Below are 13,045 nucleotides of genomic sequence, written 5' to 3'. Positions count from 1 at the left end.
AGCATATTTTTTCCTCTTTAAAGGAGATAGTGTGTGAAATGGATATGGAAAGCATTTTCTAAGATAGTGCTAAATAAATTCAGCATTGTGGCCTGGAGTATTTTATGACTTGAAGGAAGGAAAATTTAGAGTATGTCAGAGTGATTTTGATTTGAGAGTATGTCCAGATTTACAAGAATGGTTTGGCTGAATGTGTCAGAGCTCCGTAGAAGGATATGACGAGTTTAAGGGACTAAGAGAAGTCAGGTTTTGTTTGCGTCCCTGGTGACTTTGTCAAACAACTTAACTAGAAAGAGATAGGACAATATTTAGTATCTAGTTCAAAATGGGTCTTATAAGTTATTTCTTTCCAGCATAGCCGGACAGTACAGTATTTAATGATGTAATTTAGCACTACTGATATATTGGGGTGGGGGGGGGGGGGGGGGGGGGGGGAGTTGCATATTTACACATTCTCCAAAATTCAAGCAAACAGGCTTGCAAGTCACCACACAGATGCTGGGTAGTTTTTACCTCATCCCACAAAAATGAGGAAAAGATTCATGCCATCTCCTGAACTAGCAAAATCCCAGTTTGTAGCAGCTTCTGACTGGAGTTAGTGGGGCAAAGAAAATACCCCAAAGTTAGCAAAAATGTTTCTGTTCCCTGTGGACAAAAGAAAAATTAGATCTTGTTTTCACACACAGCAACAGCCTGTGACCCGTGCTTCCTGTCTCACCCCTAATCTGGCAGTTCACAGATGAGGTGCCTTTGCTGTGACTTTTCATATCCCTGCCTGCAAACAGCCACTACCCAGAGAAATTCATGTTATGACATGTAATTCAGTGGGAGATGGCTGGCTGAAGGACATGTGTGGCTAAATGCTGGGAGGAGGGGAGCAAAACTAGATAAGGTCAATCGTGATGAGAATGTATTTATTGCACCATATACAATGCTCAGGCACTTAGAGAAAATAAATTATGACAGGCTCCATAAATCTTACATTAGCCACAGAATAGCCTGCCCTGTACATTTTACCAAGTGAGAAGCGTGTGCTTCATCACAATCACACTTTCATGCCGACCTATAATTGGAGCAGTGTTAATTACATATCCTCTCTGGGGTTTGGTACCTTAGAGACATGTAAAACAGAAAATAATTAATCTAATTGTTTACTATGATTTTGCAAGGCTACACAGAATGACTGTTTCAGTAGGATAGGAGAGCTACAATAAGAAGCCTGTTACATAATCCTAAATGTGCTTGTGTGTATAAAGGATGAAAGATGTGATTAAACCAGAGACCTTTCATTTTCATATTAATTGAACTAAAGCAAATAGACAGATGGGAGGAAAATGGAATAGGCACAGAGTGCAGCATCCTGCCATTATAGGAATATTCTCACTAACAAAATAATGAATTCCAGTTTAATACTGCTGATGGACACAGGAACGGGGTAACAACATCCTAAAGCCCTAAAATTGACTTATGGATTGAATGTAAGCCACAGGATAAAAGCAGAGGGAAAAATTTTATTCCAGCTTTGCAGAAACATTCCACGGGAGATTAAATCTGACAATGTCAAATCCATTTTCCATGGCTGGGTCATGAGAGTGGGAGAGCAAAGCACGGACTTTGCTGGGGAAGCCCATCACAGCCTCAGCTGAAAATAGGGTTGGAGTCTATGGAAGGGAAACAATGGATTGCTTCCAAGGGGAAGGTGGAGCAGGCTTTTTTTCCCCCTTTCTATAGAGCTGGGTGTTTCCACACCCAGGGATGATGTTTACTCTTGGATCCAATGGCAGCTTTTCAGTTTGTTTTGGGGGAATGCCTCAGGAACAGAACAGGTCTCTTAGCATGGTGACAGCCATTCTGGAGGTACATCTCTGAAGGGACCTGCATACACAAGAAGCCAGAAACTTGGCAACGTTTATGGGCCACAGTAACTGTATCACTGAGAAAGCTGATAGTTTAAAAGGAAGCAGCAACTTGAAGCATAATCAGGCTGGGATCTTTTTTTTTTTTTTTTCCCACAAAAGGACTAATCGCAGTCATCATAACTGAACAACAGAGCACATTTTCAGCAGCAACGCTGAATGGAGAAGACTGCCACCTTCCTGTTTTTTAAGCAGACACCGCCACCCCCCAATCCATCCTTTTGGCTAACAGCCTGCCCTCCTTTCGCAGCTTTTAATATATCCACTTCACAATCCTACTCTTTCACAATTTTCATAGGCAAGTTAACATTGAAAGAGAAATGAAAAGCAGGAGAAAACTACAGAAAAGAGCATGTCTCTGACTCCAGTACAAGAGAAGGGCTGTGTTAATTTGACGGAAATTCCATTTTCTCCCTTCTCTCTCAAAACCGTGTACAAATTAGACATTTACATGATAGATGAGTATGTTCCTTTCTTAGGGAAAGTACTCTGCTGGAACTCAGGGCTCGGGTAAGTTCCATGTAATGTGGCCGTTGCCAAGGAAACTACTTGTTCTTAATTGAATAGTAGAGAAAATATTTGTGTAACTTATTGGCACATAAATTAAGGTTGCCCTTGAGCAGCCTTAAACTCACACAACGTTCTTTTTTAACCAAATTGTCCTAGTTTCTTCGATTTTCTTTTAATGCACAGTCATTGAAGAGTTACAAGATGCCAGTGGCCACTTCTCCAGCTTGATCCACTGTTAAAGTTTCACAGTGCTTAACTTCAGCACCTAAAAGAGAAAAAGATGCTTAACTTCAGCATCTAGAAGAGAAGAAGATGCCAATGCAATCTCAAGCAAGTATGGGCTAAGCAGAGAAAAGGTAATAAAATAAACTGTCACAGTTAAAACTCCTCCCAAAGAGAATGTCACATCTCCAGTGATAATGGAGTTGATAACCTCAGTTTGTCTACACTGGTGTAGCTCCACTGAAGTCAATAGATTCTCGTTGATTTACATCTGCTGTGCCTTTTATTTGTTGTTTTTGTCTTTCCCCTGTCACTGGTTCTTTATTCAAATTAGTATTAGTTTCCAAAGGACAAAAGAAGTGGCTTTCTAAAACAAGTATTGTCTTTCATACAAAGCCTGAAAGACCATAAAACCCCATGACAAGCTGGTTAAGATAAGCAGTCCTCCACTAGTAATGATGCACAGGAGCCAGAGATTTTGCATGACTTCTGTGCAGAGAGAGAAGTGGGATCAGGGTGGACCATATCACCTTAACTTTCCATTCCCCATGTGCCTCCTTCCCCGGATGCTGCTGAGAAACTGGGGAACATCAAGGACCCTCCGTGGTCAGTTCAATTATTCTTCTTCAGTTTTTTCTTGCTTTAAAAAAAAAAAAAAAAAAAAAAAAAAACATGATGTCTTGCAGGAATTGTCAGTAGGGAGACCTCTGAAAACCTAATAATCAATTCTGCTCTTCCAAAAATGAATGTGCTTTTTCTTTTTTTTCACTCTGCCATACATAGGATGCTTATCAACTTTCATTTATAATATTTCAGATTTTTAATGTTACATGTATCTGAAGATTCTTTGGAATACGCTTATTAAAGTACTTCACAACAGGGACGCAAAAAAATAAGATTAATTTGGGACTTTTTAAGGAACCAATTAACTACAGAAAACATTAAACTATCTAATTTTCACTCTCTTGGCAAATCATGTTCTCTTCAGCTATGGTCCTACTATTTTGGAGCTTAGGAATGGCTCTTCCATCTTCCAGTCCTGCAGGAGAGTCATGCTCTGTCATCATCCCAGGCTGCAGGATGCCTAGGACACAGCTGTTACATTAGACGCTGTAAAAATGCCTCTAAATAATAGACCACTGTAATACTTCCCACATAGTCCCTTGCCACTAATTGATTTCATTTTCCTAATGAAATGTAGCTTTTAAAGTTCAAATAAAAAGCGGATTCTTATCCAAGCAATTTCTCCTTCCACTAGCGATATTGTAGGATGGTGGTGAGTGCAACATCCTTCAGCCAGTGATGAGTGAGTGCAGGGTCTATACATAGAGATAACTGAGAATAAATGATGGCTAATTTGGGGTTATGTGCTTGACAGATAAACCCTCTGGATAAAGATGTGGCAAGATGCTATGAGACTAAGGCAGGGAATCAAAACCTCATCATATATGTGACCCCGTCATTTATGCTGAACTTGTATTAATAATGGTCCTTAACAAGCTGTCAATCTTGAAGGAGAGCCTTTGTGCCTTTTCCCTGATGCTTTTGTGTTCACTTACTTGATGGCCACAAATCAGCCCTGGCTGAGTTGCGGTCAGTCCTAGGGCAGCCTGGGAAAAATGAAGCTTCTTTCTCCTTGCCTTCCTTGTGCGCTTGTATTTTTCCCCTTTCTTTACCTTTCACTGCCACACAAATCATAAAAATTGCAGGCTGGGGGTCAAGTTGCATTAAACAAGCATACACCAGTTTCCTCTTTGTTTCAGTGCAGAGCACAGATGGGAGGGGGGAAACTGCTGTTCCACTAAGATAATTGCCATTACAGTAGAAAATCCAGAAGCAACCCAAGGCACTGGAAAATACTTCGGCAGAGAGTGTTTTTCAGCCATTAGGAAATCCAGATGGGTTTCTTAATACCTACTGAAAAATAGTAACAAACAATTCACCGAGTAACTAAGTTCTGCTCCACGTTTCCAATCTTTCATGTTAAATGAAAAAAAAAAAAAAAAAAAAAAAAAAAAAAAGAGAGAGAGAGAGAGAAGGAAAGAAGGAAAAGAAAACCTAAAAAGACATGCTGAGGACCAGAAAATAGTCCACAGGTGTGGTAAGGACGCCACAAAGCCTGGTACTCCCAAAACCTCAGGGCCATCTAGTAAAGGGAAGTGGGACGGCTTTGTCTTCATCAGTCATCCACTCAGGTCTATTGGTGGAGCTGCTCCAGGACCCCAGACAGCCAACACGCAGAGTGAGAAGTGCAAAGCCTGCCTGGAGTAAGGATGTCTGTACCAGCTGCATGTGCAGAGACATGTTCTCAACTACTTTAAAATACAGTGACACAGAGCATGTTTGGGTTGTTCTGGCACAGGAAGGTTGGTTTGAGCATCATCTCAAGACTGGGCCTGCTCACCATCTATGATGTACATAGACACAGTATATAAGAGGACACCATGCTGTAAACTCCATCAGTCTCTGGTGAGAGCAGGCCAGTGTTCCCTTGTCTCACAGGCTCCAGCCTGCCTGTCCATGCAGTCTTGGGGGGGACACAAGACAGAGGCAAGCATTCTGCAACAATGCAGGCCTTGAGCTCTGTCTGCAGCCAGGATGTAAGCAGCAGTGTGAGCAGATGGCATGGGAGTTACAGACCACAGGATCATTAGCATGGTGATGTCTCTTCCAAGCCCAGCTGATGGCTTAATGCAGCATGGCCCATGCTACACAGTTCTTGAAGAGCGTGGCTGCACCCTCTGCTGCAGCATCACCATCAAGGCAGCACACCACAGTGAGGGTGTGACTTTTGCTCAACCTCCCCAATCTCATTTGTTGTGAAAGCCATTGAGATACATTCAGATTATCTTGGTTTGCATCAAAAGTCATAATTTATGTGGTGACTGCAATACTGTTTGGGCTACGACATTTCTGTTGACATTTCACTAGTTTAAAATCACAGTTGTGGAGGAGGTTGAACACTTTGGCAGGTAGTAGGTAAGATGAGAGAAGGGGAGAGAAAATAATATTTTTCTTCCCCTGAATATTTGCCTTCCCCTGAACCATGCGTGCAGTAATTTCTGCCCCAGATTCCATTTTTATTTTTGCCACTAGCTCCAGTAAACAACTTTCAATCTCTCTCTTCCTAACTACTGCTGCCACGGGGATCCATAATCCACATCTATATTTCAGTACTGGGAGAGGTGTTTGACTTGTGCAAAGCACTTTGACATCTCAGATGGAAGAACATCTAGAAATGAAAAGTGTCTTACTACCATTGTTTTGTTACCACTACTCATTTGAAATGCAAATCTGATAAGGCTCTGAAAAACAAACACCACGCAGTGCTTGAGAGGCAGCAAGGCCCAAATCAATTGGCAAAACCTTCCACTTCTACAGACTTCGGGACCTGAATACACTACAAAGATTCAAATTTCACCTTGGTTATTCACAAACTAGGAAAGTGATGAAAGGCTGCTTTTGGTTGCTTGTTTTAGGTGTAGCCTTTTTCAAGGTCAGGATTGTCCCCTTTTCAGACCAATTTTTCTATATTTCCTATGGTTCTTGAAAAGAATGAATGGAAGCAGTTAGACATAGTGATCTACTTGCATTCAGCATACCCAAAATAAAAGAGGAGTTCTCATTGACTTTAGTGTGTCAAAAGATGTCTGGTCCCATTTTTGTTTCTTGAGACACACCTTGCTCACAAGTAAGACATTCTCTGTTTGAAAAGATGTATACGAAAGAGTTACTTCCCTCATGTCTAGATCTGATTCCTCCACAGTTTTATACCAAAAAATAAAATAAAATAAAATAAAATAAGTATCTACTTCTTTTACTTTATTCTGATGTAACAGCCAACAGACTCAGGAAAACTAGCGACTATTTATTGATTTTAATCATAACTTGGACTAGCCCAGGGCCATCTATCTGACTTAACCTGTTGGCACCTCCTGCAGGGTGGGAGCATGAGGCTGACCCTGCAGTCAGCCTGACCTGGCTCAGAGGGACTGAGCCGCTGCTCCCTCTGGGGAAGGAAACAAAACAGAGGAAGGAGATGCATGCAAAACCTTTGAGAACTACTGATCTACAGAAACTCACTTCATCTGTGACCTGTATTACCTCTGAGACCAGATATTCAAGGTTAAAAAAAAAAAAGGCCCATCAGTTGCTATTCACAAACACCACTATCTAATGAAATGAGAGCAATTATTCTCCCAATTTGTTTTATCTATCAATAAGGCATTAGAGATCTTTTACAGCCAAGGAATAAAGAGACAAACAGGTTCATCCTGCTACACACTGAATTGGATACTTAAGTCTATTATCTGGTTTTAGCTTTTGTGTCTTGATGAGTGTGATCTATTTACTAATGGAGTTAAATGGAAGCAGAATTAGGTCTCTTAAATCAGGTTGGCTATTGTGGCATTTCACATCCCATTATCACATCAGTATTCACAACCTCTAGTTCAATTTCCAAATTCAACTTAAGAATATTTTAAACTCAGGGAGGGAAGTGCATCATGCACAGAGCATTCATATGCAGAAAATATTTGTCATGAACAATCTAGATAAATTCTCATTTCATAGGGTAGGACACACTCATAAGCAAATACAGGTATCATGCCTTTGTAGTAAATTACCCTGCTGTTTCTCAAAACAAAATCATCCATTAGGTCTTATTTTGCTGATTATAATGTGCACAATGGCGTATGGACAGGATACTGAAGAATACAAAAATTTTACTGTTCAGACGTTGGAGTTTGACTTAAGTAATTAAGAAAAAACAGGGTTTTGGTTTGGCTTTAACATTATTCTTATGTATGCCTAGCTAAGGATCACAAAAAGTCAGCCTTTCAATACCAGGTCTTGGCAGGGATTTAAAGACTAGCTGACAACAGTTTGAAAGTGAGACCTTTATCAGTACTGCACATAATACCACTCTTAGTAAATTACATCAGGAAATTTGCCAAGGCTGCAGAGACTGCAGGTCATCTGGAGGAGCTGTCTGAAGCTTTATCTATTTAATAAAAAAAATAAATAAATAAAAAATAAAAAAAAAAAAAAAACAGAGACTGCCCTTTTCATATATTAAAGCCCAATGAAAAGACACTATCAGAACCAGATATTCAGATAACAGATAGGCACAGGTGGCTTCCAGTAGCAAAAAGCATCTTGGAAGTACTAAGAAAATAAAGCCAATGGGCTTACAGTTTTTGCTTGCAGAACTGTTTTAGAGTGATGTTGCCCTTTTGTGCATTCATCATGCACTGACATAATATTAATTACAAAGCAGCTGGAACAAGCACTCTTTAAAACCTTCCTGCCTCAAACCAAGTTCAAGTTTGACTTGAAACCTTCCTGCCTCAAACCAAGTTCAAGTTTGACTTGTCCCGTCTGTTTCATTGCACAAAACAGCTTTGAGATTGCTACACTCAGAGTCAGCAGCTATTGTCTAAACTGATCAAATGAACTTCATACATGGTTTAAAAAGCTGGGCTTGGAATAGGAATTAAGATAAACTAGCAGATTTGCTGAATTCCAACAGGTGAGGATGAATAAGAGATTTAATTAAGAGAAATACTTTGTAGGTAGTAAATTCTGGAAATAATGACTGTCATGAAGTTAATCTGTAACCAAAAAGCAGTCATTGGCATAATTTGTCACACCATCAGATGAACATAGGGTGGTGCCAGGAGCAGGATGGGGGAATGGGGACAGTGCTAGAGACAGAGGTAGAGAAGCCCAGAGATTTCTATCACATATGTTTATGGGAGCATGGGATTTCAGCTCCAAACACAAGTTTGTGAGAGAATCAAAGAGCCATGGAAATGTTTCTTGTAGCTCTGCAGGTTTTTTGTATGACCTTCTGCTCACGGAGGCCTATCATCAGCACCAGGTCAGGCCAGCTGTGGGTTTGAATAGCCAAGTGCTGAAAACCTTGAAGAGTTAGGTTCCACTGTCTTAGTAACGCTGCTTCAAGACCATATACACTGTTATAAGATCAGCCTTCATTTCTTCTCATTGGATTAGACAAGCTCAGTTTACTTAGTCCCTCCTTACAGGTCCTGGGATTTAGGTCCCAGTACCTTGTAGCCCTCCCTTGGACTTTCTCCATTTTTTCTACACCCCCTTTGAACAGAAGGCCCCAAACTGAACTCGGTCATCCAGTTATGACCTCACCATCACTAGGTAAAGGAGGAAAATTACTCCTCCCAGTCTGCTGGCCGCATCCTTCCTTACACAGTCCAGCATGCAGCTTGCCTTTATTCATGATGGGAGCACAGCTCTCTCTTATTCACCCTGGCATGCACAATAACTTCTGGATCCTTACCACCCAGGTGCCATTCAGCCAGTCACTGCCAAGCCTGCGCAGATGCACCAGGTTATTCTACCCCAGCTCCAGACCTCCACATTTCTACTTGCTAATCATGCTGAGCCCCACGAGGGCTGAGTTCATCCAGGTCTCTCTGGGCAGTTCAGTTGTTCAGCCAAGCTCCAGGTCTTCTACCACCTTCAATTTGCAGAGGGTTGGCTATGAGCGCATCTAAGAGCAAAACTAATAGAGAGGTTGAATGACACATTCACTGTCGGAGAATGGGCGGGCCCAGAGGAAGGCACCAACATGGATTCCTCTCATACATCTACCCATGGGCATCAGTGTCTGTCCAGCTCTGGTGTTAGAGACCGGCAGCAAAGAAGCAGGAAACAGGAAAGAAACAGCAGAGATTGTAATGATAGGATGAATCTACACTTGACTGATAATCAGCACATTTTCCACTTCATCAGAATTGTTCCTAATCTTGCACTTCCTGAGTATTAGCTACCATACCCCAAGTACCTGGTAACCCACTGAAGGAGAAGAAACCAACAATGGTTTCTTCCCAGAACCTTTCAGAAATGGAAGCAGGACCAAAGGGTGTTAATTACTGCTGGCCCTAAATGCCTTTCTGAAGATGGTTTTTCATGGAAAATGATTTTGGTAAAAGGTATTTCATGCAAGCAAAATGTCTGTTTTATTTTAGATTGTCTCCCATCTTCCTCGTTGCATTGCACTTGCGATCCCATCACAACAGCTCATTTCTCCAGGGGAGAGTGAAGTGCAACATGGGGAAAAAAAGTGTGACAGAAGGCCACAGGCTTTGAAAGCAAAGGGGAATACAAGATTAATTTTCCAAGACAAATATTTAAGTGTCAGCCAAGAAATGTGGAGGTCTGGAGCTGGGGTAGAATAACTCTAAGAAAGAGGGAGAGAGGGAGAGAGGGAGAGAGGCTGAGAGACAGAGAATAGTAAAGTATTTTCTGTGGGTACTTTTTCTTTTTTCCTTTTATTAACTCCAGAATTAACCCTAATTCTATCATCATTAATTCCTGGAATTTCTCTAAATGTTTGCCAGGCTTTTCATGAGGTATGAGACAGTACATGATAGGATCAAAAATTGTCTACAGTAGAAAGATTTACTTCCACCTACCAGCTATTGCTTATCATTATTCATAAGAGCACTATTACTAATCAAACATAGCATTGCATCATTTCTTTTAGCATTCCTTACAGGACAGTATAAAGTAAGCAATAAGAAAGCACAGTTCACTTATCTAGAGCACTTCCATTAGCATACAAGGAGAAAAATATACAAAGGAAACCCAGGGTAATTGTGGCTTTTCAGGCACCACTGATTTTGATAAGGATATCACCAGCTCATGCAGTAAATAAAGGCCTTCTTCCAGGAAAGGGTAGTTAGGAAAAGTGTGGGCAGATGTTTTTCAAACTTGCCTTGAAGCTTTCTGAATATTTTGTCACAGACCAGAAACTTGTACTTGCATTCCACAAGCTGTTGAAATGCAGGAGCTGTGAGCTCCATAGTTTTTTTCCATGGGCATTTACCTATGCAAGTTTCTTTTTTTTTTTTTTTCCTGGGGGGTGGGGGGTGGAACACGACAAAAGGAACAAACAAAACCTGTTTGTGAATTACTGACTAAGTACTTTACAGCAGTGTCATTGAAAGAGCTCTTGGAGAGAAGGGGACTGTAAGAAATTTTTCTGAGCTTGAGTGGGTGCTGGGAGATTTGGGTGAGGTATCCAGTGGTGAGGCAGTGGATAAAGGTAGTTGTGAGCTGGGTCAGAGGCCGTGTCAGAGGTGGGCTCTGCAGTGATGGAAAGCTGGCCTAGAATAGTCAGAGTGGCTTCAGAGAGTGAAGGAGGTCTGGGGTATCCCTTCAGCATCCCCTTTCCTCCCAGGCGACAACAGCCCTCTGCTCTCAGAGCAAACTGCAGATGCCCCTTGGAGCCACACTGCATGGTTTCTCATCTCACAAGGAAGCAACAGACAGTGTGAAAACTTCAGACAAGTGTTCACTACTTTATTTCAATAAATAAGGTACTCAGCCACAGAAGAAAAATATAACAAAGAACAACAACATCAACAAAGAAATAGATTAACAAAAAATCATATTGTCATAAAAAATCTGTCCTTGGTCCAGTCTTAAAAAGAAATGTGGTTTTGAGCTGTAGATGAATTTGAACATATTGCAGGCCATTTCTAGAGTGCCTGGGAGTCAAAATTTGTTGAACAAACCATGTCCTATAGGTTGGGTTTGGGAGTCACTGCACTGTGTACCCATTCATGCAGCTTCTTTCTCTCCCTAAAAGCAAGAAAGCAACATGGATAGTGGCAGGGCATGCAGGACTTTGTTCTGAGCCTTTCTCAACATAACATGCAAAGCTGAATTAATTAACCCACACAAACTGTTTCTGAGGTAGCCCAGCCAGAGGTATTTTCCCTATGTAACAAGAGATGAAAGTGGTTCTCAGCACTGAATTTACATACAGTAATTTCCACAATCTCACCAAGAAACAGCAAAGTCCATAAGTACATCTCTGATTTCTGGCACATGCCCAGGCTAGCAGGAATTGAGAAGTTAGAGAGCAGCTCCTCACAGGCCAGCAGCAGAAGGCCCTGTCCTGTAGGGTGGTGTCCCTGATGCAATGTCCTATTCTCACAGTATTTTTTTGGAAGCATTTTCTCTGGGCCCCTGAACAAATTCCAAGCAGCCATTTGAGGTGTCCCTGGCTTCAGCACCAAGCTCCCTTGCTGCTCCAGCTCCCCAACATGTACTGTCCTGACCTCCTGTTCCCAATGACAGAACAGTGGGGCAGAGCGCGGCCCAGCAGCTCCGTGTTGCTCCCAAGAGGTGATGCACTCTCCATGGTGTGCAGAGCATCCCCATTAGCAAGAAGGGTTTATAATCTGATTGTAAAGAATGTGAAGCACATTTGGATTCTTCTGGATGAATGACAAATAAATGACAACAGGAAAGTTATTAACTGGCTGACATAACTGGCTCATTCAGGCTCCCAGCTCTGCTCAGTATCTGCATGACCTCACCTCTGCTTGAGAGAAAAAAGTTTTTACTTATTGGCTGGCCAAATCTGAAAATAAAAGAAAATGAAAGAAAATAGAAAGAAAGCTTTTTCTTTTTTTTTCCTTTTCTTTTTTTTTTTTTTTTCTGGCAAGAGGAATGAGCAATGACAGCAGTCTGGGCAGGGCAGTCTGCTGGGCAGCTCTGTCAGCTGGGGAGGTGACTTCAGCTGGGAGCAGAGGGAACACCACCCTGGGATGCAGCTGAGCAAGGGAGACTGGCATTGATGTTGTCTTCTTAGCATTGCTTGGGAAAGGGGACACAGGCAGGGCTGTGGGAGATGTTGGTAAGTTGGAATAGCTGGCAAAATTAAATGCAAGTCTTACCTTCCACCAAGAGCGGGAGAAACTGCACACAGTCTTCCAAGCAAAGGCTTGCTCAACGAAGGATGAATTTTGAGCAAAGCAGAGGGTAGAACTGAAGGGAGAAATGGTCTCCTGCTGATTCCCCTGATTTACAGCTACAGCTGCACTACTGTGCTTACATTTCATCCGACAGGCTGTTGTGTCACGAGGCCTAGGAGATCACCAAAACAAACTGTACACAGACAGCAAGTAACCGGCTAGGCCTCCTGCTTGCAATCACCAATGTGAAGACAACTGGTTACACATGAGGACAGCATCTATCTTTTCAAACCCCCACCATGAGTGCATAGGTGACAGCCTCACTGCCCATGTGCATCAAGAAATGCTGCAGTTCCTTCTGCAGACAAAGAAAGTAGGAGATGCTTGCTGGCAGGCCTACAGGAGATGAATGTCTGGTGAGACATGCATGTTCAATGCTAGGTCCCCTCCAGGCAGACCCCTCCTGCCATGCCACTGCCACAGAGCAGTGGAGAGGTGCAGCATTAGGGGTGTCTGCTGTGCCCATCAGGTCACACCATCCCACCTCACTATCCCACACAAGCCCCTCTTTGGTGATGCCCAAGACTATTTCCTTAGGAAAGGGTCAGGTATGTAATACTCTGTGGGCTGTCTGGGGTTGCCAGAGGAGAC

General features: G+C 42.1%; 2 long non-coding RNA genes across 2 annotated transcripts in view; both read right to left on the bottom strand.

The window, feature by feature from the left end:
• Positions 1 to 12,621, bottom strand: part of LOC101793527 (uncharacterized) — a 75,811-nt gene extending 63,190 nt beyond the window's left edge. Inside the window, exon 1 of the long non-coding RNA XR_011805918.1 lies at positions 12,377 to 12,621. This is a non-coding gene — a long non-coding RNA (uncharacterized lncRNA). The remainder of the gene's footprint in view (positions 1 to 12,376) is intronic.
• On the bottom strand, positions 688 to 9,148 carry LOC113840410 (uncharacterized). The gene is made up of 3 exons (XR_011805920.1): positions 8,965 to 9,148; positions 3,179 to 3,288; positions 688 to 2,691 (listed from the first exon to the last, which is right to left on the bottom strand). It is a non-coding gene; the product is annotated as an uncharacterized lncRNA (long non-coding RNA).
• Positions 12,622 to 13,045: the final 424 nt, after the last annotated feature.

Source organism: Anas platyrhynchos, chromosome Z (assembly GCF_047663525.1).
Source record: "Anas platyrhynchos isolate ZD024472 breed Pekin duck chromosome Z, IASCAAS_PekinDuck_T2T, whole genome shotgun sequence".
Classification (NCBI taxonomy): domain Eukaryota; kingdom Metazoa; phylum Chordata; class Aves; order Anseriformes; family Anatidae; genus Anas; species Anas platyrhynchos.
The sequence above is the reverse complement of the archived record's forward strand: the minus strand, read 5'-3'. Positions and strand labels throughout refer to the sequence as shown.